Raw genomic sequence first — 24114 nt, 5'->3', positions numbered from 1 at the left:
CAATGACGTGCGCAAGATAGCGCGATAAAATGCATGCAAAATGCAAGTACTGTGCACAAAACTGCGCAATGAGGTGCGCAAGATAGCGCGATAAAATGCTTGCAAAATGCAAATAGTGTACACAAAACTGCGCAATGAGGTGCGCAAGATGGCGCGATAAGATGCATGCAAAATGCAAGTAGAGTGCACAAAACTGCGCAATGAGGTGCGCAAGATAGCGCGATAAAATGCTTGCAAAATGCAAATAGTGTACACAAAACTGCGCAATGAGGTGCGCAAGATGGCGCGATAAAATGCAAGCAAAATGCAAGTAGTGTGCACAAAACTGCGCAATGAGGTGCGAAAGATAGCGCGATAAAATGTAAGCAAAATGCAAGTAGTGTGCACAAAACTACGCAATGAGGTGCGAAAGATAGCGCGATAAAATGCATGCAAAATGCAAGTAGTTTGCAGAAAACTGCGCAATAAGGTGCGCAAGATAGCACGATAAAATTCGTGCAAAATGCAAGTAGTGTGCTCAAAACTTGTCAATGAGGGGCGCAAGACGGCACGATAAAATGCAAGCAAAATGCAAGTAGTGTGCACAAAACTGCGCAATGAGGTGCGCAAGATGGCGCGATAACATGCATGCAAAATGCAAGTAGAGTGCACAAAACTGCGCAATGAGGTGCGCAAGATAGCGCGATAAAATGCATGCAAAATGCAAGTAGTGTGCACAAAACTGCGCAATGAGGTGCGCAAGATAGCGCGATAAAATGCTTGCGAAATGCAAATAGTGTGCACAAAACTGCGCAATGAGGTGCGCAAGATGGCGCGATAAGATGCATGCAAAATGCAAGTAGAGTGCACAAAACTGCGCAATGAGGTGCGCAGGATAGCGCGATAACATGCATGCAAAATGCAAGTAGTGTGCACAAAACTGCGCAATGAGGTGCGCAAGATAGCGCGATAAAATGCTTGCGAAATGCAAATAGTGTGCACAAAACTGCGCAATGAGGTGCGCAAGATGGCGCGATAAGATGCATGCAAAATGCAAGTAGAGTGCACAAAACTGCGCAATGAGGTGCGCAAGATGGCGCGATAAAATGCAAGCAAAATGCAAGTAGTGTGCACAAAACTGCGCAATGAGGTGCGAAAGATAGCGCGATAAAATGTAAGCAAAATGCAAGTAGTGTGCACAAAACTGCGCAATAAGGTGCGAAAGATAGCGCGACAAAATGCATGCAAAATGCAAGTAGTTTGCAGAAAACTGCGCAATAAGGTGCGCAAGATAGCACGATAAAATTCGTGCAAAATGCAAGTAGTGTGCTCAAAACTTGTCAATGAGGGGCGCAAGACGGCACGATAAAATGCAAGCAAAATGCAAGTAGTGTGCACAAAACTGCGCAATGAGGTGCGCAAGATGGCGCGATAACATGCATGCAAAATGCAAGTAGAGTGCACAAAACTGCGCAATGAGGTGCGCAAGATAGCGCGTTAAAATGCATGCAAAATGCAAGTAGTGTGCACAAAACTGCGCAATGAGGTGCGCAAGATAGCGCGATAAAATGCATGCAAAATGCAAGTAGTGTGCACAAAACTGCGCAAGGAGGTGCGCAAGATAGCGCGATAAAATGCATGCAAAATGCAAGTAGTGTGCACAAAACTGCGCAACGAGGTGCGCAAGATAGCGCGATTAAATGCATGCAAAATGCAACTAGAGTGCACAAAACTGCGCAATGAGGTGCGCAAGATAGCGCGATAAAATGCATGCAAAATGCAAGTAGTGTGCACAAAACTGCGCAATGAGGTGCGCAAGATGGCGCGATAAAATGCGTGCAAAATGCAAGTAGTGTGCACAAAACTGCGCAATGAGGTGCGCAAGATCGCGCGATAAAATGCATGCAAAATGCAACTTGTGTGCACAGAACAGCGCAATGAGGTGCGCATGATGGCGCGATAAAATGCGTGCAAAATGCAAGTAGTGTGCACAAAACTGCGCAATGAGGTGCGCAAGATTGCGCGATAAAATGCCTGCAAAATGCAACTAGTGTGCACAGAACAGCGCAATGAGGTGCGCAAGATAGCGCGATAAAATGCATGCAAAATGCAAGTAGTGTGCACAAAACTGCGCAATGAGGTGCGCAAGATAGCGCGATAAAATCCATGCAAAATGCAAATAGTGTGCACAAAACTACGCAATGAGGTGCGCAAGTTGGCGCGATAAAATGCATGCAAAATGCATGTAGCGTGCACAAAACTGCGCAATGAGGTGCGCTAGATGGCGCGATAAAATGCATGCAAAATGCAAGTAGTGTGCACAAAACTGCGCAATGAGGTGCGCAAGATAGCGCGATAAAATGCATGCAAAATGCAACAAGTGTGCACAGAACGGCGCAATGAGGTGCGCAAGATGGCGTGATAAAATGCATGCAAAATGCAAGTAGTGTGCACAAAACTGCGCAATGAGATGCGAAAGATAGCGCGATAAAATGTGTGCAAAATGCAAGTAGTTTGCACAAAACTGCGCAATAAGGTGAGCAAGATAGCGCGATAAAATGCGTGCAAAATGCAAGTAGTGTGCACTGAACTTCGCAATGAGGTGCACAAGATAGCGCGATAAAATTCGTGCAAAATGCAAGTAGTGTGCACAAAACTGCGCAATGTGGTGCGCAAGATTGCGCAATAAAATGCGTGCAAAATGCAAGTAGTGTGCACCAAACTGCGCAATGAGGAGCGCAAGATAGCGCGATAAAAGGCATGCAAAATGCAACTAGTGTGCACAGAACAGCACAATGAGGTGCGCAAGATGGCGCCATAAAATGCATGCAAAATGCAAGTACTGTGCACAAAACTGCGCAATGAGGTGCGCAAGATAGCGCGATAAAATGAAAGCAAAATGCAAGTAGTGTGCACAGAACTGCGCAATGAGGTGCGCAAGATGGCGCGATAATATGCATGCAAAATGCAAGTAGAGTGCACAAAACTGCGCAAAGAGGTGCGCAAGATAGCGCGATAAAATGCATGCAAAATGCAAGTAGTGTGCACAAAACTGCGCAATGAGGTGCGCAAGATAGCGCGATAAAATGCATGCAAAATGCAAGTAGAGTGCCCAAAACTGCGCAATGAGGTGCGCAATATACCGCGATAAAATGCATGCAAAGTGCAAGTAGTGTGCACAAAACTGCACAATCAGGTGCGCAAGATAGCGCGATAAAATGCATGCAAAATGCAAGTAGAGTGCAAAAAACTGCGCAATCAGGTGCGCAAGATAGCGCGATAAAATGCATGCAAAATGCAAGTAGAGTGCACAAAACTGCGCAATGAGGTGCGCAAGATTGCGCGATAAAATGCGTGCAAAATGCAAGTGGTGTGCACAAAACTGCGCAATGAGGAGCGCAAGATAGCGCGATAAAATGCATGCAAAATGCAACTAGTGTGCACAGAACAGCGCAATGAGGTGCGCAAGATGGCGCGATAAATGCATGCAAAATGCAAGTAGTGTGCACAAAACTGCGCAATGACGTGCGTCAGATGGCGTGATAAAATGCATGCAAAATGCAAGTAGTGTGCACAGAACTGCGCAATGAGGTACGCAAGATTGTGCGATAAAATGCGTGCAAAATGCAAGTAGTGTGCACATAACTGCGCAATGAGGTGCGCAAGATAGCGCGATAAAATGCTTGCAAAATGCAAATAGTGTGCACAAAACTGCGCAATGAGGTGCGCAAGATGGCGCGATAAAATGCATGCAAAACCCAAGTAGAGTGCAGAAAACTGCGCAATGAGGTGCGTAAGATGGCGCGATTAAATGCATGCAAAATGCAAGTAGTGTGCACAAAACTGCGCAGTGAGGTGCGCAAGATGGCGCGATAAAATGCGTGCAAAATGCAAGTAGTGTGCACAAAACTGCGCAATGAGGTGCGCAAGATTGCCCGATAAAACGCCTGCAAAATGCAACTACTGTGCACAGAACAGCGCAATGAGGTTCACAAGATGGCGCGATAAAATGCATGCAAAATGCAAGTAGTGTGCACAAAACTGCGCAATGAGGTGCGCAATATAGCGCGATAAAATGCTTGCAAAATGCAAATAGTGTACACAAAACTGCGCAATGAGGTGCGCAAGATGGCGCGATAATATGCATGCAAAATGCAAGTAGAGTGCACAAAACTGCGCAATGAGGTGCGCAAGATAGCGCGATAAAATGTATGCAAAATGCAAGTAGTGTGCACAAAACTGCGCAATGAGGTGCGCAAGATAGCGCGATAAAATGCATGCAAAATGCAAGTAGAGTGCACAAAACTGCGCAATGAGGTGCACAGATAGCGCGATAAAATGCATGCAAAATGCAAGTAGTGTGCACAAAAAAGCGCAATGAGGTGCGCAAGATAGCGCGATAAAATGCATGCAAAATGCAAATAGTGTGCACAAAACTACGCAATGAGGTGCGCAAGATGGCGCGATAAAATGCATGCAAAATGCAAGTAGAGTGCACAAAACTGCGCAATGAGGTGTGCTAGATGGCGCGATAAAATGCATGAAAAATGCAAGTAGTGTGCACAAAACTGTGCAATGAGGTGCGCAAGATAGCGCGATAAAATGCATGCAAAATGCAACAAGTGTGCACAGAACGGCGCAATGAGGTGCGCAAGATGGCGCGATAAAATGCATGCAAAACGCAAGTAGTGTGCACAGAACTTCGCAATGAGGTGCGCAAGATAGCGCGATAAAATGCATGCAAAATGCAAGTAGTGTGCACAAAACTGCGCAATGAGGTGCGCAAGATAGCGCGACAAAATGCTTGCAAAATGCAAGTAGTGTGCACAAAACTGCGCAATGAGGTGCGCAAGATAGCGCGATAAAATGCATGCAAAATGCAAGTAGTGTGCACTGAACTTCGCAATGAGGTGCACAAGACAGCGCGATAAAATTCGTGCAAAATGCAAGTAGTGTGCACAAAACTGCGCAATGAGGTGCGCAAGATAGCGCGATAAAATGCATGCAAAATGCAAGTAGTGTGCACAAAATTGCGCAATGAGGTGCGCAAGATAGCGCGACAAAATGCTTGCAAAATGCAAGTAGTGTGCACAAAACTGCGCAATGAGGTGCGCAAGATGGCGCGATAAGATGCAAGCAAAATGCAAGTAGAGTGCACAAAACTGCGCAATGATGTGCGCAAGATGGCGCGATAAAATGCAAGCAAAATGCAAGTAGTGTGCACAAAACTGCGCAATGAGGTGCGTAAGATGGCGCGATAAAATGCATGCAAAATGCAAGTAGTGTGCACAAAACTGCGCAATGAGGTGCGCAAGATTGCGCAATAAAATGCGTGCAAAATGCAAGTAGTGTGCACATAACTGCGCAATGAGGTGCGCAAGATAGCGCGATAAAATGCATGCAAAATGCAACAAGTGTGCACAGAACGGCGCAATGAGGTGCGCAAGATGGCGCGATAAAATGCATGCAAAATGCAAGTAGTGTGCACAGAACTTCGCAATGAGGTGCGCAAGATAGCGCGATAAAATGCATGCAAAATGCAAGTAGTGTGCACAAAACTGCGCAATGAGGTGCGCAAGATAGCGCGACAAAATGCTTGCAAAATGCAAGTAGTGTGCACAAAACTGCGCAATGAGGTGCGCAAGATGGCGCGATAAGATGCAAGCAAAATGCAAGTAGAGTGCACAAAACTGCGCAATGATGTGCGCAAGATGGCGCGATAAAATGCAAGCAAAATGCAAGTAGTGTGCACAAAACTGCGCAATGAGGTGCGTAAGACGGCGCGATAAAATGCATGCAAAATGCAAGTAGTGTGCTCAAAACTGCGCAATGAGGTGAGCAAGATTGCGCAATAAAATGCGTGCAAAATGCAAGTAGTGTGCACAAAACTGCGCAATGAGGAGCGCAAGATAGGGCGATAAAATGCATGCAAAATGCAACTAGTGTGCACAGAACAGCACAATGAGGTGCGCAAGATGGCGCGATAAAATGCATGCAAAATGCAAGTACTGTGCACAAAACTGCGCAATGAGGTGCGCAAGATAGCGCGATAAAATGAATGCAAAATGCAAGTAGTGTGCACAGAACTGCGCAATGAGGTGCGCAAGATGGCGCGATAATATGCATGCAAAATGCAAGTAGAGTGCACAAAACTGCGCAAAGAGGTGCGCAAGATAGCGCGATAAAATGCATGCAAAATGCAAGTAGTGTGCACAAAACTGCGCAATGAGGTGCGCAAGATCGCGCGATAAAATGCATGCAAAATGCAACTTGTGTGCACAGAACAGCGCAATGAGGTGCGCATGATGGCGCGATAAAATGCGTGCAAAAAGCAAGTAGTGTGCACAAAACTGCGCAATGAGGTGCGCAAGATTGCGCGATAAAATGCCTGCAAAATGCAACTAGTGTGCACAGAACAGCGCAATGAGGTGCGCAAGATAGCGCGATAAAATGCATGCAAAATGCAAGTAGTGTGCACAAAACTGCGCAATGAGGTGCGCAAGATAGCGCGATAAAATCCATGCAAAATGCAAATAGTGTGCACAAAACTACGCAATGAGGTGCGCAAGTTGGCGCGATAAAATGCATGCAAAATGCATGTAGCGTGCACAAAACTGCGCAATGAGGTGCGCTAGATGGCGCGATAAAATGCATGCAAAATGCAAGTAGTGTGCACAAAACTGCGCAATGAGGTGCGCAAGATAGCGCGATAAAATGCATGTAAAATGCAAGTAGAGTGCCCAAAACTGCGCAATGAGGTGCGCAAGATAGCGCGATAAAATGCATGCAAAATGCAAGTAGTGTGCACAAAACTGCGCAATCAGGTGCGCAAGATAGCGCGATAAAATGCATGCAAAATGCAAGTAGAGTGCAAAAAACTGCGCAATCAGGTGCGCAAGATAGCGCGATAAAATGCATGCAAAATGCAAGTAGAGTGCACAAAACTGCGCAATGAGGTGCGCAAGATTGCGCGACAAAATGCGTGCAAAATGCAAGTGGTGTGCACAAAACTGCGCAATGAGGAGCGCAAGATAGCGCGATAAAATGCATGCAAAATGCAACTAGTGTGCACAGAACAGCGCAATGAGGTGCGCAAGATGGCGCGATAAAATGCATGCAAAATGCAAGTAGTGTGCACAAAACTGCGCAATGAGGTGCGTCAGATGGCGTGATAAAATGCATGCAAAATGCAAGTAGTGTGCACAGAACTGCGCAATGAGGTACGCAAGATTGTGCGATAAAATGCGTGCAAAATGCAAGTAGTGTGCACATAACTGCGCAATGAGGTGCGCAAGATAGCGCGATAAAATGCTTGCAAAATGCAAATAGTGTGCACAAAACTGCGCAATGAGGTGCGCAAGATGGCGCGATAAAATGCATGCAAAACCCAAGTAGAGTGCAGAAAACTGCGCAATGAGGTGCGTAAGATGGCGCGATTAAATGCATGCAAAATGCAAGTAGTGTGCACAAAACTGCGCAATGAGGTGCGCAAGATGGCGCGATAAAATGCGTGCAAAATGCAAGTAGTGTGCACAAAACTGCGCAATGAGGTGCGCAAGATTGCCCGATAAAACGCCTGCAAAATGCAACTACTGTGCACAGAACAGCGCAATGAGGTTCGCAAGATGGCGCGATAAAATGCATGCAAAATGCAAGTAGTGTGCACAAAACTGCGCAATGAGGTGCGCAAGATAGCGCGATAAAATGCTTGCAAAATGCAAATAGTGTACACAAAACTGCGCAATGAGGTGCGCAAGATGGCGCGATAATATGCATGCAAAATGCAAGTAGAGTGCACAAACCTGCGCAATGAGGTGCGCAAGATGGCGCGATAATATGCATGCAAAATGCAAGTAGAGTGCACAAAACTGCGCAAAGAGGTGCGCAAGATAGCGCGATAAAATGCATGCAAAATGCAAGTAGTGTGCACAAAACTGCGCAATGAGGTGCGCAAGATAGCGCGATAAAATGCATGCAAAATGCAAGTAGTGTGCACTGAACTTCGCAATGAGGTGCACAAGACAGCGCGATAAAATTCGTGCAAAATGCAAGTAGTGTGCACAAACCTGCGCAATGAGGTGCGCAAGATAGCGCGATAAAATGCATGCAAAATGCAAGTAGTGTGCACAAAATTGCGCAATGAGGTGCGCAAGATAGCGCGACAAAATGCTTGCAAAATGCAAGTAGTGTGCACAAAACTGCGCAATGAGGTGCGCAAGATGGCGCGATAAGATGCAAGCAAAATGCAAGTAGAGTGCACAAAACTGCGCAATGATGTGCGCAAGATGGCGCGATAAAATGCAAGCAAAATGCAAGTAGTGTGCACAAAACTGCGCAATGAGGTGCGTAAGATGGCGCGATAAAATGCATGCAAAATGCAAGTAGTGTGCACAAAACTGCGCAATGAGGTGCGCAAGATTGCGCAATAAAATGCGTGCAAAATGCAAGTAGTGTGCACAAAACTGCGCAATGAGGAGCGCAAGATAGCGCGATAAAATGCATGCAAAATGCAACTAGTGTGCACAGAACAGCACAATGAGGTGCGCAAGATGGCGCGATAAAATGCATGCAAAATGCAAGTACTGTGCACAAAACTGCGCAATGAGGTGCGCAAGATAGCGCGATAAAATGAATGCAAAATGCAAGTAGTGTGCACAGAACTGCGCAATGAGGTGCGCAAGATGGCGCGATAATATGCATGCAAAATGCAAGTAGAGTGCACAAAACTGCGCAAAGAGGTGCGCAAGATAGCGCGATAAAATGCATGAAAAATGCAAGTAGTGTGCACAAAACTGCGCAATGAGGTGCGCAAGATAGCGCGATAAAATGCATGCAAAATGCAAGTAGAGTGCCCAAAACTGCGCAATGAGGTGCGCAAGATAGCGCGATAAAATGCATGCAAAATGCAAGTAGTGTGCACAAAACTGCGCAATCAGGTGCGCAAGATAGCGCAATAAAATGCATGCAAAATGCAAGTAGAGTGCAAAAAACTGCGCAATCAGGTGCGCAAGATAGCGCGATAAAACGCATGCAAAATGCAAGTAGAGTGCACAAAACTGCGCAATGAGGTGCGCAAGATTGCGCAATAAAATGCGTGCAAAATGCAAGTAGTGTGCACAAAACTGCGCAATGAGGAGCGCAAGGTAGCGCGATAAAATGCATGCAAAATGCAACTAGTGTGCACAGAACAGCGCAATGAGGTGCGCAAGATGGCGCGATAAAATGCATGCAAAATGCAAGTAGTGTGCACACAACTGCGCAATGAGGTGCGCAAGATAGCGCGATAAAATGCATGCAAAATGCAAGTAGAGTGCCCAAAACTGCGCAATGAGGTGCGCAAGATAGCGCGATAAAATGCATGCAAAATGCAAGTAGTGTGCACAAAACTGCGCAATGAGGTGCGCAAGATAGCGCGATAAAATCCATGCAAAATGCAAATAGTGTGCACAAAACTACGCAATGAGGTGCGCAAGTTGGCGCGATAAAATGCATGCAAAATGCATGTAGCGTGCACAAAACTGCGCAATGAGGTGCGCTAGATGGCGCGATAAAATGCATGCAAAATGCAAGTAGTGTGCACAAAACTGCGCAATGAGGTGCGCAAGATAGCGCGATAAAATGCATGCAAAATGCAAGTAGAGTGCCCAAAACTGCGCAATGAGGTGCGCAAGATAGCGCGATAAAATGCATGCAAAATGCAAGTAGTGTGCACAAAACTGCGCAATCAGGTGCGCAAGATAGCGCGATAAAATGCATGCAAAATGCAAGTAGAGTGCAAAAAACTGCGCAATCAGGTGCGCAAGATAGCGCGATAAAATGCATGCAAAATGCAAGTAGAGTGCACAAAACTGCGCAATGAGGTGCGCAAGATTGCGCGACAAAATGCGTGCAAAATGCAAGTGGTGTGCACAAAACTGCGCAATGAGGAGCGCAAGATAGCGCGATAAAATGCATGCAAAATGCAACTAGTGTGCACAGAACAGCGCAATGAGGTGCGCAAGATGGCGCGATAAAATGCATGCAAAATGCAAGTAGTGTGCACAAAACTGCGCAATGAGGTGCGTCAGATGGCGTGATAAAATGCATGCAAAATGCAAGTAGTGTGCACAGAACTGCGCAATGAGGTACGCAAGATTGTGCGATAAAATGCGTGCAAAATGCAAGTAGTGTGCACATAACTGCGCAATGAGGTGCGCAAGATAGCGCGATAAAATGTTTGCAAAATGCAAATAGTGTGCACAAAACTGCGCAATGAGGTGCGCAAGATGGCGCGATAAAATGCATGCAAAACCCAAGTAGAGTGCAGAAAACTGCGCAATGAGGTGCGTAAGATGGCGCGATTAAATGCATGCAAAATGCAAGTAGTGTGCACAAAACTGCGCAATGAGGTGCGCAAGATGGCGCGATAAAATGCGTGCAAAATGCAAGTAGTGTGCACAAAACTGCGCAATGAGGTGCGCAAGATTGCCCGATAAAACGCCTGCAAAATGCAACTACTGTGCACAGAACAGCGCAATGAGGTTCGCAAGATGGCGCGATAAAATGCATGCAAAATGCAAGTAGTGTGCACAAAACTGCGCAATGAGGTGCGCAAGATAGCGCGATAAAATGCTTGCAAAATGCAAATAGTGTACACAAAACTGCGCAATGAGGTGCGCAAGATGGCGCGATAATATGCATGCAAAATGCAAGTAGAGTGCACAAACCTGCGCAATGAGGTGCGCAAGATGGCGCGATAATATGCATGCAAAATGCAAGTAGAGTGCACAAAACTGCGCAAAGAGGTGCGCAAGATAGCGCGATAAAATGCATGCAAAATGCAAGTAGTGTGCACAAAACTGCGCAATGAGGTGCGCAAGATAGCGCGATAAAATGCATGCAAAATGCAAGTAGTGTGCACTGAACTTCGCAATGAGGTGCACAAGACAGCGCGATAAAATTCGTGCAAAATGCAAGTAGTGTGCACAAACCTGCGCAATGAGGTGCGCAAGATAGCGCGATAAAATGCATGCAAAATGCAAGTAGTGTGCACAAAATTGCGCAATGAGGTGCGCAAGATAGCGCGACAAAATGCTTGCAAAATGCAAGTAGTGTGCACAAAACTGCGCAATGAGGTGCGCAAGATGGCGCGATAAGATGCAAGCAAAATGCAAGTAGAGTGCACAAAACTGCGCAATGATGTGCGCAAGATGGCGCGATAAAATGCAAGCAAAATGCAAGTAGTGTGCACAAAACTGCGCAATGAGGTGCGTAAGATGGCGCGATAAAATTCATGCAAAATGCAAGTAGTGTGCACAAAACTGCGCAATGAGGTGCGCAAGATTGCGCAATAAAATGCGTGCAAAATGCAAGTAGTGTGCACAAAACTGCGCAATGAGGAGCGCAAGATAGCGCGATAAAATGCATGCAAAATGCAACTAGTGTGCACAGAACAGCACAATGAGGTGCGCAAGATGGCGCGATAAAATGCATGCAAAATGCAAGTACTGTGCACAAAACTGCGCAATGAGGTGCGCAAGATAGCGCGATAAAATGAATGCAAAATGCAAGTAGTGTGCACAGAACTGCGCAATGAGGTGCGCAAGATGGCGCGATAATATGCATGCAAAATGCAAGTAGAGTGCACAAAACTGCGCAAAGAGGTGCGCAAGATAGCGCGATAAAATGCATGAAAAATGCAAGTAGTGTGCACAAAACTGCGCAATGAGGTGCGCAAGATAGCGCGATAAAATGCATGCAAAATGCAAGTAGAGTGCCCAAAACTGCGCAATGAGGTGCGCAAGATAGCGCGATAAAATGCATGCAAAATGCAAGTAGTGTGCACAAAACTGCGCAATCAGGTGCGCAAGATAGCGCAATAAAATGCATGCAAAATGCAAGTAGAGTGCAAAAAACTGCGCAATCAGGTGCGCAAGATAGCGCGATAAAACGCATGCAAAATGCAAGTAGAGTGCACAAAACTGCGCAATGAGGTGCGCAAGATTGCGCAATAAAATGCGTGCAAAATGCAAGTAGTGTGCACAAAACTGCGCAATGAGGAGCGCAAGGTAGCGCGATAAAATGCATGCAAAATGCAACTAGTGTGCACAGAACAGCGCAATGAGGTGCGCAAGATGGCGCGATAAAATGCATGCAAAATGCAAGTAGTGTGCACACAACTGCGCAATGAGGTGCGCAAGATAGCGCGATAAAATGCATGCAAAATGCAAGTAGAGTGCCCAAAACTGCGCAATGAGGTGCGCAAGATAGCGCGATAAAATGCATGCAAAATGCAAGTAGTGTGCACAAAACTGCGCAATCAGGTGCGCAAGATAGCGCGATAAAATGCATGCAAAATGCAAGTAGAGTGCAAAAAACTGCGCAATCAGGTGCGCAAGATAGCGCGATAAAATGCATGCAAAATGCAAGTAGAGTGCACAAAACTACGCAATGAGGTGCGCAAGATTGCGCGATAAAATGCGTGCAAAATGCAAGTGGTGTGCACAAAACTGCGCAATGAGGAGCGCAAGATAGCGCGATAAAATGCATGCAAAATGCAACTAGTGTGCACAGAACAGCGCAATGAGGTGCGCAAGATGGCGCGATAAAATGCATGCAAAATGCAAGTAGTGTGCACAGAACTGCGCAATGAGGTACGCAAGATTGTGCGATAAAATGCGTGCAAAATGCAAGTAGTGTGCACATAACTGCGCAATGAGGTGCGCAAGATAGCGCGATAAAATGCTTGCAAAATGCAAATAGTGTGCACAAAACTGCGCAATGAGGTGCGTAAGATGGCGCGATAAAATGCATGCAAAACCCAAGTAGAGTGCAGAAAACTGCGCAATGAGGTGCGTAAGATGGCGCGATTAAATGCATGCAAAATGCAAGTAGTGTGCACAAAACTGCGCAATGAGGTGCGCAAGATGGCGCGATAAAATGCGTGCAAAATGCAAGTAGTGTGCACAAAACTGCTTAATGAGGTGCGCAAGATTGCCCGATAAAACGCCTGGAAAATGCAACTACTGTGCACAGAACAGCGCAATGAGGTTCGCAAGATGGCGCGATAAAATGCATGCAAAATGCAAGTAGTGTGCACAAAACTGCGCAATGAGGTGCGCAAGATAGCGCGATAAAATGCTTGCAAAATGCAAATAGTGTACACAAAACTGCGCAATGAGGTGCGCAAGATGGCGCGATAATTTGCATGCAAAATGCAAGTAGAGTGCACAAAACTGCGCAATGAGGTGCGCAAGATGGCGCGATAATATGCATGCAAAATGCAAGTAGAGTGCACAAAACTGCGCAATGAGGTGCGCAAGATGGCGCGATAATATGCATGCAAAATGCAAGTAGAATGCACAAAACTGCGCAATGAGGTGCGAAAGATGGCGCGATAAAATGCATGCAAAATGCAAGTAGTGTGCACAAAACTGCACAATGAGGTGCGCAAGATAGCGGGATAAAATGCATGCAAAATGCAAGTAGAGTGCACAAAACTGCGCAATGAGGTGCGCAAGATAGCGCGATAAAATGCATGCAAAATGCAAGTAGAGTGCACAAAACTGCACAATGAGGTGCGCAAGATAGCGCGATAAAATGCATGCAAAATGCAAGTAGTGTGCACAAAACTGCGCAATGAGGTGCGCAAGATAGCGCGATAAAATGCATGCAAAATGCAAGTAGAGTGCACAAAACTGCGCAATGAGGTGCGCAGATAGCGCGATAAAATGCATGCAAAATGCAAGTAGTGTGCACAAAAAAGCGCAATGAGGTGCGCAAGATAGCGCGATAAAATGCATGCAAAATGCAAATAGTGTGCACAAAACTACGCAATGAGGTGCGCAAGATGGCGCGATAAAATGCATGCAAAATGCAAGTAGAGTGCACAAAACTGCGCAATGAGGTGTGCTAGATGGCGCGATAAAATGCATGAAAAATGCAAGTAGTGTGCACAAAACTATGCAATGAGTTGCGCAAGATAGCGCGATAAAATGCATGCAAAATGCAACAAGTGTGCACAGAACGGCGCAATGAGGTGCGCAAGATGGCGCGATAAAATGCATGCAAAATGCAAGTAGTGTGCACAAAACTGCGCAATGAGATGCGAAAGGTAGCGCGATAAAATGTGTGCAAAATGCAAGTAGTTTGCACAAAACTGCGCAATAAGGTGCGCAAGGTAGCGCGATAAAATGCGTGCAAAATGCAAGTAGTGTGCACTGAACTTCGCAATGAGGTGCACAAGACAGCGCGATAAAATTCGTGCAAAATGCAAGTAGTGTGCACAAAACTGCGCAATGAGGTGCGCAAGATAGCGCGATAAAATGCATGCAAAATGCAAGTAGTGTGCACAAAACTGCGCAATGAGGTGCGCAAGATAGCGCGACAAAATGCTTGCAAAATGCAAGTAGTGTGCACAAAACTGCGCAATGAGGTGCGCAAGATGGCGCGATAAGATGCATGCAAAATGCAAGTAGAGTGCACAAAACTGCGCAATGATGTGCGCAAGATGGCGCGATAAAATGCAAGCAAAATGCAAGTAGTGTGCACAAAACTGCGCAATGAGGTGCGAAAGATAGCGCGATAAAATGCAAGCAAAATGCAAGTAGTTTGCCCAAAACTGCGCAATAAGGTGCGCAAGATAACGCGATAAAATTCGTGCAAAATGCAAGTAGTGTGCTCAAAACTTCTCAATGAGGTGCGCAAGATGGCGCGATAAAATGTATGCAAAATGCAAGTAGTGCGCAAAAAACTGCGCAATGAGGTGCGCAAGATGGCGCGATAACATGCATGCAAAATGCAGGTAGAGTGCACAAAGCTGCGCAATGAGCTGCGCAAGATAGGGCGATAAAATGCATGCAAAATGCAAGTAGTGTCCACAAAACTGCGCAATGAGGTGCGTAAGATGGCGCGATAAAATGCATGCAAAATGCAAGTAGTGTGCACAAAACTGCGCAATGAGGTGCGCAAGATTGATCAATAAAATGCGTGCAAAATGCAAGTAGTGTGCACAAAACTGCGCAATGAGGAGCGCAAGATAGCGCGATAAAATACATGCAAAATGCAACTAGTGTGCACAGAACAGCACAATGAGGTGCGCAAGATGGCGCGATAAAATGCATGCAAAATTCAAGTAGTGTGCACAAAACTGCGCAATGAGGTGCGCAAGATAGTGCGATAAAATGAATGCAAAATGCAAGTAGTGTGCACAAAACTGCGCAATGAGGTGCGCAAGATGGCGCGATAATATGCATGCAAAATGCAAGTAGTGTGCACAGAACAGCACAATGAGGTGCGCAAGATGGCGCGATAAAATGCATGCAAAATGCAAGTAGTGTGCACAAAACTGCGCAATAAGGTGCGCAAGATAGCGCGATAAAATTCGTGCAAAATGCAAGTAGTGTGCTCAAAACTTCTCAATGAGGTGCGCAAGATGGCGCGATAAAATGCATGCAAAATGCAAGTAGTGCGCACAAAACTGCGCAATGAGGTGCGCAAGATGGCGCGATAACATGCATGCAAAATGCAAGTAGAGTGCACAAAACTGCGCAATGAGCTGCGCAAGATACGGCGATAAAATGCATGCAAAATGCAAGTAGTGTGCACAAAACCACGCAATGAGGTGCGCAAGATAGCGCAATAAAATGCATGCAAAATGCAAGAAGAGTGCACAAAACTGCGCAATGAGGTGCGCAAGATAGCGCGATAAAATGCATGCAAAATGCAAGTAGTGTGCACAAAACTGCGCAATGAGGTGCGCAAGATAGCGCGATAAAATGCATGCAAAAAGCAAGTAGTGTGCACAAAACAGCGCAATGAGGTGCGCAAGATGGAGCGATAAAATGAATGCAAAATGCAGCTAGAGTGCACAAAACTGCGCAATGAGGTGCGCAAGATAGCGCGATAAAATGCATGCAAAATGCAAGTAGTGTGCACAAAACTGCGCAATGAGGTGCGTAAGATGGCGCGATAAAATGCATGCAAAATGCAAGTAGTGTGCACAAAACTGCGCAATGAGGTGCGCAAGATAGCGCGATAAAATGCATGCAAAATGCAAGTATAGTGCCCAAAACTGCGCAATGAGGTGCGCAAGATAGCGCGATAAAATGCATGCAAAATGCAAGTAGTGTGCACAAAACTGCGCAATCAGGTGCGCAAGATAGCGCGATAAAATGCATGCAAAATGCAAGTAGAGTGCAAAAAACTGCGCAATGAGGTGGGCAAGATAGCGCGATAAAATGAATGCAAAATGAAAGTAGTGTGCACAGAACTGCGCAATGAGGTGCGCAAGATGGCGCGATAATATGCATGCAAAATGCAAGTAGAGTGCACAAAACTGCGCAAAGAGGTGCGCAAGATAGCGCGATAAAATGCATGCAAAATGCAAGTAGTTTGCACAAAACTGCGCAATGAGGTGCGCAAGATAGCGCGATAAAATGCATGCAAAATGCAAGTAGAGTGCCCAAAACTGCGCAATGAGGTGCGCAAGATTGCGCGATAAAATGCATGCAAAATGCAAGTAGTGTGCACAAAACTGCGCAATCAGGTGCGCAAGATAGCGCGATAAAATGCATGCAAAATGCAAGTAGAGTGCAAAAAACTGCGCAATCAGGTGCGCAAGATAGCGCGATAAAATGCATGCAAAATGCAAGTAGAGTGCACAAAACTGCGCAATGAGGTGCGCAAGATTGCGCGATAAAATGCGTGCAAAATGCAAGTAGTGTGCACAAAACTGCGCAATGAGGAGCGCAAGATAGCGCGATAAAATGCATGCAAAATGCAACTAGTGTGCACAGAACAGCGCAATGAGGTGCGCAAGATGGCGCGATAAAATGCATGCAAAATGCAAGTAGTGTGCACACAACTGCGCAATGAGGTGCGTAAGATGGCGTGATAAAATGCATGCAAAATGCAAGTAGTGTGCACAGAACTGCGCAATGAGGCACGCAAGATTGCGCGATAAAATGCGTGCAAAATGCAAGTAGTGTGCACATAACTGCGCAATGAGGTGCGCAAGATAGCGCGATAAAATGCTTGCAAAATGCAAATAGTGTGCACAAAACTGCGCAATGAGGTGCGCAAGATGGCGCGATAAGATGCATGCAAAATGCAAGTAGAGTACACAAAACTGCGCAATGAGGTGCGCAAGATGGCGCGATAAAATGCAAGCAAAATGCAAGTAGTGTGCACAAAACTGCGCAATGAGGTGCGCAAGATAGCGCGATAAAATGCTTGCAAAATGCAAATAGTGTGCACAAAACTGCGCAATGAGGTGCGCAAGATGGCGCGATAAGATACATGCAAAATGCAAGTAGAGTGCACAAAACTGCGCAATGAGGTGCGCAAGATGGCGCGATAAAATGCAAGCAAAATGCAAGTAGTGTGCACAAAACTGAGCAATGAGGTGCGAAAGATAGCGCGATAAAATGCGTGCAAAATGCAAATAGTTTGCACAAAACTGCGCAATAAGGTGCGCAAGATAGCACGATAAAATTCAGGCAAAATGCAAGTAGTGTGCTCAAAACTTCTCAATGAGGTGCGCAAGATGGCGCGATAAAATGCATGCAAAATGCAAGTAGTGTGCACAAAACTGCGCAATGTGGTGCGCAAGATCGCGCGATAAAATGCATGCAAAATGCAACTTGTGTGCACAGAACAGCGCAATGAGGTGCGCAAGATGGCGCGATAAAATGCGTGCAAAATGCAAGTAGTGTGCACAAAACTGCGCAATGAGGTGCGCAAGATTGCGCGATAAAATGCATGCAAAATGCAACCAGTGTGCACAGAACAGCGCAATGAGGTGCGCAAGATGGCGCGATAAAATGCATGCAAAATGCAAGTAGTGTGCACAAAACTGCGCAATGAGATGCGAAAGATAGCGCGATAAAATGTGTGCAAAATGCAAGTAGTTTCCGCAAAACTGCGCAATAAGGTTCGCAAGATAGCGCGATAAAATGCGTGCAAAATGCAAGTAGTGTGCACAAAACTGCGCAATGAGGAGCGCAAGATAGCGCGATAAAATGCATGCAAAATGCAACTAGTGTGCACAGAACAGCGCAATGAGGTGCGCAAGATGGCGCGATAAAATGCATGCAAAATGCAAGTAGTGTGCACACAACTGCGCAATGAGGTGCGTAAGATGGCGTGATAAAATGCATGAAAAATGCAAGTAGTGTGCACAGAACTGCGCAATGAGGTACGCAAGATTGCGCGATAAAATGCGTGCAAAATGCAAGTAGTGTGCACAAAACTGCGCAATGAGGTGCGCAAGATTGCGCGATAAAATGCATGCAAAATGCAACCAGTGTGCATAGAACAGCGCAATGAGGTGCGCAAGATGGCGCGATAAAATGCATGCAAAATGCAAGTAGTGTGCACAAAACTGCGCAATGAGGTGCGCAAGATAGCGCGATAAAATCCATGCCAAATGCAAATAGTGTGCACAAAACTACGCAATGAGGTGCGCAAGATGGAGCCATAAAATGCATGCAAAATGCAAGTAGAGTGCACAAAACTACGCAATGAGGTGCGCTAGATGGCGCGATAAAATGCATGCAAAATGCAAGTAGTGTGCACAAAACTGCGCAATGAGGTGCGAAAGATAGCGCGATAAAATGCGTGCAAAATGCAAATAGTTTGCACAAAACTGCGCAATAAGGTGCGCAAGATAGCACGATAAAATTCAGGCAAAATGCAAGTAGTGTGCTCAAAACTTCTCAATGAGGTGCGCAAGATGGCGCGATAAAATGCATGCAAAATGCAAGTAGTGTGCACAAAACTGCGCAATGTGGTGCGCAAGATCGCGCGATAAAATGCATGCAAAATGCAACTTGTGTGCACAGAACAGCGCAATGAGGTGCGCAAGATGGCGCGACAAAATGCATGCAAAATGCAAGTAGTGTGCACAAAACTGCGCAATGAGGTGCGCAAGATTGCGCGATAAAATGCATGCAAAATGCAACCAGTGTGCACAGAACAGCGCAATGAGGTGCGCAAGATGGCGCGATAAAATGCATGCAAAATGCAAGTAGTGTGCACAAAACTGCGCAATGAGGTGCGCAAGATAGCGCGATAAAATCCATGCCAAATGCAAATAGTGTGCACAAAACTACGCAATGAGGTGCGCAAGATGGAGCCATAAAATGCATGCAAAATGCAAGTAGAGTGCACAAAACTACGCAATGAGGTGCGCTAGATGGCGCGATAAAATGCATGCAAAATGCAAGTAGTGTGCACAAAACTGCGCAATGAGGTGCGCAAGATAGCGCGATAAAATGCGTGCAAAATGCAAGTAGTGTGCACTGAACTTCGCAATGAGGTGCACAAGATAGCGCGATAAAATTCGTGCAAAATGCAAATAGTGTGCCCAAAACTGCGCAATGAGGTGCGCAAGATGGCGCGATAAGATGCATGCAAAATGCAAGTAGAGTGCACAAAACTGCGCAATGAGGTGCGCAAGATGGCGCGATAAAATGCAAGCAAAATGCAAGTAGTGTGCACAAAACTGCGCAATGAGGTGCGAAAGATAGCGCGATGACATGCGTGCAAAATGCAAGTAGTTTGCACAAAACTGCGCAATAAGGTTCGCAAGATAGCACGATAAAATTCAGGCAAAATGCAAGTAGTGTGCTCAAAACTTCTCAATGAGGTGCGCAAGATGGCGCGATAAAATGCATGCAAAATGCAAGTAGTGTGCACAAAACTGCGCAATGAGGTGCGCAAGATGGCGCGATAACATGCATGCAAAATGCAAGTAGAGTGCACAAAACTGCGCAATGAGGTGCGCAAGATAGCGCGATAAAATGCATGCAAAATGCAAGTAGTGTGCACAAAACTGCGCAATGAGGTGTGCAAGATACCGCGCGATAAAATGCTTGCAAAATGCAAGTAGAGTGCACAAAACTGCGTAATGAGGTGCGCAAGATAGCGCGATAAAATGCATGCAAAATGCAAGTAGTGTGCACAAAACTGCGCAATGAGGTGCGCAAGATTGCGCAATAAAATGCGTGCAAAATGCAAGTAGTGTGCACAAAACTGCGCAATGAGGAGCGCAAGATAGCGCGATAAAATGCATGCAAAATGCAACTAGTGTGCACAGAACAGCACAATGAGGTGCGCAAGATGGCGCGATAAAATGCATGCAAAATGCAAGTACTGTGCACAAAACTGCGCAATGAGGTGCGCAAGATAGCGCGATAAAATGAATGCAAAATGCAAGTAGTGTGCACAGAACTGCGCAATGAGGTGCGCAAGATGGCGCGATAATATGCATGCAAAATGCAAGTAGAGTGCACAAAACTGCGCAAAGAGGTGCGCAAGATAGCGCGATAAAATGCAAGCAAAATGCAAGTAGTGTGCACAAAACTGCGCAATGAGGTGCGCAAGATAGCGCGATAAAATGCATGCAAAATGCAAGTAGTGTGCCCAAAACTGCGCAATGAGGTGCGCAAGATAGCGCGATAAAATGCATGCAAAATGCAAGTAGTGTGCACAAAACTGCGCAATCAGGTGCGCAAGATAGCGCGATAAAATGCATGCAAAATGCAAGTAGAGTGCACAAAACTGCGCAATGAGGTGCGCAAGATTGCGCGATAAAATGCGTGCAAAATGCAAGTAATGTGCACAAAACTGCGCAATGAGGAGCGCAAGATAGCGCGATAAAATGCCTGCAAAATGCAACTAGTGTGCACAGAACAGCGCAATGAGGTGCGCAAGATGGCGCGATAAAATGCATGCAAAATGCAAGTAGTGTGCACACAACTGCGCAATGAGGTGCGTAAGATGGCGTGATAAAATGCATGCAAAATGCAAGTAGTGTGCACAGAACTGCGCAATGAGGTACGCAAGATTGCGCGATAAAATGCGTGCAAAATGCAAGTAGTGTGCACATAACTGCGCAATGAGGTGCGCACGATAGCGCGATAAAATGCTTGCAAAATGCAAATAGTGTGCACAAAACTGCGCAATGAGGTACGCAAGATGGCGCGATAAGATGCATGCAAAATGCAAGTAGAGTACACAAAACTGCGCAATGAGGTGCGCAAGATGGCGCGATAAAATGCAAGCAAAATGCAAGTAGTGTGCACAAAACTGCGCAATGAGGTGCGCAATATAGCGCGATAAAATGCTTGCAAAATGCAAATAGTGTGCACAAAACTGCGCAATGAGGTGCGCAAGATGGCGCGATAAGATGCATGCAAAATGCAAGTAGAGTGCACAAAACTGCGCAATGAGGTGCGCAAGATGGCACGATAAAATGCAAGCAAAATGCAAGTAGTGTGCACAAAACTGCGCAATGAGGTGCGAAAGATAGCGCGATAAAATGCGTGCAAAATGCAAATAGTTTGCACAAAACTGCGCAATAAGGTGCGCAAGATAGCACGATAAAATTCAGGCAAAATGCAAGTAGTGTGCTCAAAACTTCTCAATGAGGTGCGCAAGATGGCGCGATAAAATGCATGCAAAATGCAAGTAGTGTGCACAAAACTGCGCAATGTGGTGCGCAAGATCGCGCGATAAAATGCATGCAAAATGCAACTTGTGTGCACAGAACAGCGCAATGAGGTGCGCAAGATGGCGCGATAAAATGCGTGCAAAATGCAAGTAGTGTGCACAAAACTGCGCAATGAGGTGCGCAAGATTGCGCGATAAAATGCATGCAAAATGCAACCAGTGTGCACAGAACAGCGCAATGAGGTGCGCAAGATGGCGCTATAAAATGCATGCAAAATGCAAGTAGTGTGCACAAAACTGCGCAATGAGGTGCGCAAGATAGCGCGATAAAATCCATGCCAAATGCAAATAGTGTGCACAAAACTACGCAATGAGATGCGCAAGATGGAGCCATAAAATGCATGCAAAATGCAAGTAGAGTGCACAAAACTACGCAATGAGGTGCGCTAGATGGCGCGATAAAATGCATGCAAAATGCAAGTAGTGTGCACAAAACTGCGCAATGAGGTGCGCAAGATAGCGCGATAAAATGCGTGCAAAATGCAAGTAGTGTGCACTGAACTTCGCAATGAGGTGCACAAGATAGCGCGATAAAATTCGTGCAAAATGCAAATAGTGTGCACAAAACTGCGCAATGAGGTGCGCAAGATGGCGCGATAAGATGCATGCAAAATGCAAGTAGAGCACAAAACTGCGCAATGAGGTGCGCAAGATGGCGCGATAAAATGCAAGCAAAATGCAAGTAGTGTGCACAAAACTGCGCAATGAGGTGCGAAAGATAGCGCGATGACATGCGTGCAAAATGCAAGTAGTTTGCACAAAACTGCGCAATAAGGTTCGCAAGATAGCACGATAAAATTCAGGCAAAATGCAAGTAGTGTGCTCAAAACTTCTCAATGAGGTGCGCAAGATGGCGCGATAAAATGCATGCAAAATGCAAGTAGTGTGCACAAAACTGCGCAATGAGGTGCGCAAGATGGCGCGATAACATGCATGCAAAATGCAAGTAGAGTGCACAAAACTGCGCAATGAGGTGCGCAAGATAGCGCGATAAAATGCATGCAAAATGCAAGTAGTGTGCACAAAACTGCGCAATGAGGTGCGCAAGATACCGCGCGATAAAATGCATGCAAAATGCAAGTAGAGTGCACAAAACTGCGTAATGAGGTGCGCAAGATAGCGCGATAAAATGCATGCAAAATGCAAGTAGTGTGCACAAAACTGCGCAATGAGGTGCGCAAGATTGCGCAATAAAATGCGTGCAAAATGCAAGTAGTGTGCACAAAACTGCGCAATGAGGAGCGCAAGATAGCGCGATAAAATGCATGCAAAATGCAACTAGTGTGCACAGAACAGCACAATGAGGTGCGCAAGATGGCGCGATAAAATGCATGCAAAATGCAAGTACTGTGCACAAAACTGCGCAATGAGATGCGCAAGATAGCGCGATAAAATGAATGCAAAATGCAAGTAGTGTGCACAGAACTGCGCAATGAGGTGCGCAAGATGGCGCGATAATATGCATGCAAAATGCAAGTAGAGTGCACAAAACTGCGCAAAGAGGTGCGCAAGATAGCGCGATAAAATGCATGCAAAATGCAAGTAGTGTGCACAAAACTGCGCAATGAGGTGCGCAAGATAGCGCGATCAAATGCATGCAAAATGCAAGTAGAGTGCCCAAAACTGCGCAATGAGGTGCGCAAGATAGCGCGATAAAATGCATGCAAAATGCAAGTAGTGTGCACAAAACTGCGCAATCAGGTGCGCAAGATAGCGCGATAAAATGCATGCAAAATGCAAGTAGAGTGCAAAAAACTGCGCAATCAGGTGCGCAAGATAGCGCGATAAAATGCATGCAAAATGCAAGTAGAGTACACAAAACTGCGCAATGAGGTGCGCAAGATTGCGCGATAAAATGCGTGCAAAATGCAAGTAGTGTGCACAAAACTGCGCAATGAGGAGCGCAAGATAGCGCGATAAAATGCATGCAAAATGCAACTAGTGTGCACAGAACAGCGCAATGAGGTGCGCAAGATGGCGCGATAAAATGCATGCAAAATGCAAGTAGTGTGCACACAACTGCGCAACGAGGTGCGTAAGATGGCGTGATAAAATGCATGCAAAATGCAAGTAGTGTGCACAGAACTGCGCAATGAGGTACGCAAGATTGCGCGATAAAATGCGTGCAAAATGCAAGTAGTGTGCACATAACTGCGCAATGAGGTGCGCACGATAGCGCGATAAAATGCTTGCAAAATGCAAATAGTGTGCACAAAACTGCGCAATGAGGTGCGCAAGATGGCGCGATAAGATGCATGCAAAATGCAAGTAGAGTACACAAAACTGCGCAATGAGGTGCGCAAGATGGCGCGATAAAATGCAAGCAAAATGCAAGTAGTGTGCACAACTGCGCAATGAGGTGCGCAAGATAGCGCGATAAAATGCTTGCAAAATGCAAATAGTGTGCACAAAACTGCGCAATGAGGTGCGCAAGATGGCGCGATAAGATGCATGCAAAATGCAAGTAGAGTGCACAAAACTGCGCAATGAGGTGCGCAAGATGGCGCTATAAAATGCAAGCAAAATGCAAGTAGTGTGCACAAAACTGCGCAATGAGGTGCGAAAGATAGCGCGATAAAATGCGTGCAAAATGCAAATAGTTTGCACAAAACTGCGCAATAAGGTGCGCAAGATAGCACGATA

Source organism: Camellia sinensis, unplaced genomic scaffold, assembly GCF_055761805.1.
Source record: "Camellia sinensis isolate YWXY unplaced genomic scaffold, ASM5576180v1 Unanchor4, whole genome shotgun sequence".
NCBI lineage: Eukaryota > Viridiplantae > Streptophyta > Magnoliopsida > Ericales > Theaceae > Camellia > Camellia sinensis.
This window is presented reverse-complemented; position numbering follows the sequence as displayed.